A 2,500-nucleotide genomic window follows, 5' to 3' on the forward strand; every position below is an offset into this window, starting at 1 on the left:
GGTCGGGTTCGAGAGAGGCGCAATCGCCCGGAGATAGGCGAGTAGACGCTTTCAGTGCGACCACCCGTGCTCCCAACTGAGCTTGCCGCTGCCGACAGAGGCCCGGGAGCGTGCTGTCGTGGTGTTGCCGGCGGGAGACAACACGCGGCCACAAACAGTGGCCGGGCAGCTCCAACGCCAGCGCCACAGAGGGGCAGAGCCCCACTTGGGTGCCAAAGCGAACTCTCCCAGCACAGCGCACGCGCCAACACATCCGCACAGCTGCGATACAAACCACCTGCGAGAACCGCGGGGGCGACCGAGCAGCAGACGGCGTCGCGGCGCCGAGTGCCGGGCGGCGGCGCATCCTCAACGCACACAGTCCTCAATCGGACCAGCACACTGCAGATGTCCACCGCGCTTCGCACCGGGCCCGCGAGGACCCACTTTGGCCGCACGGCGCCGCGCGCTGGGTGCGCCGGCGCGCAGCTGCGCCGCCTGCCGCGTCCGTCGGCCGGCGCGCCTGCCACTGGGCGCCCCCACCAGCCGGCTGTAGCGCGTGCGCCCACGCAGCGCGCGGCCAGCACGCCGGGCGCTCCCCCCTCACCGGCCGGGGACGGTCCCACCCAGCCACCGCCGCGTATCGCTTCATACCCACATGCCCACTCACGTTCGTGGGTATGACGGGTGTCGCTGAAGCAACCAGTTAATACCTGTACCGATTTTCGCAATCAATGATTCACCTCCAGCGTAAACAACCGCGCAACAACGGATTTCCGGTTCATTTGCGTAACTTGGGCAGCAAACGTAGACGTCCATCTACATTTGCAAATTCAGTGGGTCTTGCATGCCTGGATGATATGCGTCACGACACGCCACATCAGCCCACATACATGCTGCGACGTATGCACGAGAGAACACGTGGAAGGTGGCCCGCGTACGTATGCGAATGCCATTGCACAGCTGCGAAGCTCATTGAACACGCAAACTCCCGCCTGACGAACTAGAGGCGACAGGGGGGCGATATACGTCTTACAGCAGTACACATTACAGTGGATAGCGGGACCATGTGGAACGTACGCAACACTCGCTAGATGTTGTGAGGGTACGCACCGTAACATGAATCAATACGCAGGACACCAGAGAGTGCGAGCACTGACCTATGTTGAGAGGGTTGCGATTAGGCAACGCTACATGAATGTTTCAATTCATATAACAATTACAGGTCAGGTTAGGGCGCAACGTGGGTTAGGTTAGGGCCCAACGTAGGTTAGGTTAGGGCCCAACGTAGGTTAGGTTAGGGCCCAACGTAGGTTAGGTTAGGGCCCAACGTAGGTTAGGTTAGGGCCCAACGTAGGTTAGGTTAGGGCCCAACGTAGGTTAGGTTAGGGCCCAACGTAGGTTAGGTTAGGGCCCAACGTAGGTTAGGTTAGGGCCCAACGTAGGTTAGGTTAGGGCCCAACGTAGGTTAGGTTAGGGCCCAACGTAGGTTAGGTTAGGGCCCAACGTAGGTTAGGTTAGGGCCCAACGTAGGTTAGGTTAGGGCCCAACGTAGGTTAGGTTAGGGCCCAACGTAGGTTAGGTTAGGGCCCAACGTAGGTTAGGTTAAGGCGCAACGTAGGTTAGGTTAAGGCGCAACGTAGGTTAGGTTAAGGCGCAACGTAGGTTAGGTTAAGGCGCAACATAGGTTAGGTTAAGGCGCAACATAGGTTAGGTTAAGGCGAAACGTAGGTTAGGTTAAGGCGCAACGTAGGTTCGGTTAAGGCGCAACATAGGTTAGGTTAAGGCGCAACATAGGTTAGGTTAAGGCGCAACATAGGTTAGGTTAAGGCGCAACATAGGTTAGGTTAAGGCGCAACATAGGTTAGGTTAAGGCGCAACATAGGTTAGGTTACGGCGCAACATAGGTTAGGTTACGGCGCAACATAGGTTAGGTTACGGCGCAACATAGGTTAGGTTAAGGCGCAACATAGGTTAGGTTAAGGCGCAACATAGGTTAGGTTAAGGCGCAACATAGGTTAGGTTAAGGCGCAACATAGGTTAGGTTAAGGCGCAACATAGGTTAGGTTAAGGCGCAACATAGGTTAGGTTAAGGCGCAACATAGGTTAGGTTAAGGCGCAACATAGGTTAGGTTAAGGCGCAACATAGGTTAGGTTAAGGCGCAACATAGGTTAGGTTGAGGCGCAACATAGGTTAGGTTGAGGCGCAACATAGGTTAGGTTAAGGCGCAACATAGGTTAGGTTAAGGCGCAACATAGGTTAGGTTAAGGCGCAACATAGGTTAGGTTAAGGCGCAACATAGGTTAGGTTAAGGCGCAACATAGGTTAGGTTAAGGCGCAACATAGGTTAGGTTAAGGCGCAACATAGGTTAGGTTAAGGTGCAACATAGGTTAGGTTAAGGGATGGTGTATGAGGGGGGAGGGGACGAGGTTCGTTCATAGTGATGATGGTAAGTGGACGCCTGAGGCACCCTGAGATGTGTCACGTCAGGATGCACCTTTGGCTCAGGGGAGGTGGTG

The sequence above is a fragment of the Schistocerca nitens genome, chromosome 7 (genome assembly GCF_023898315.1).
Source record: "Schistocerca nitens isolate TAMUIC-IGC-003100 chromosome 7, iqSchNite1.1, whole genome shotgun sequence".
NCBI classification, from domain to species: domain Eukaryota; kingdom Metazoa; phylum Arthropoda; class Insecta; order Orthoptera; family Acrididae; genus Schistocerca; species Schistocerca nitens.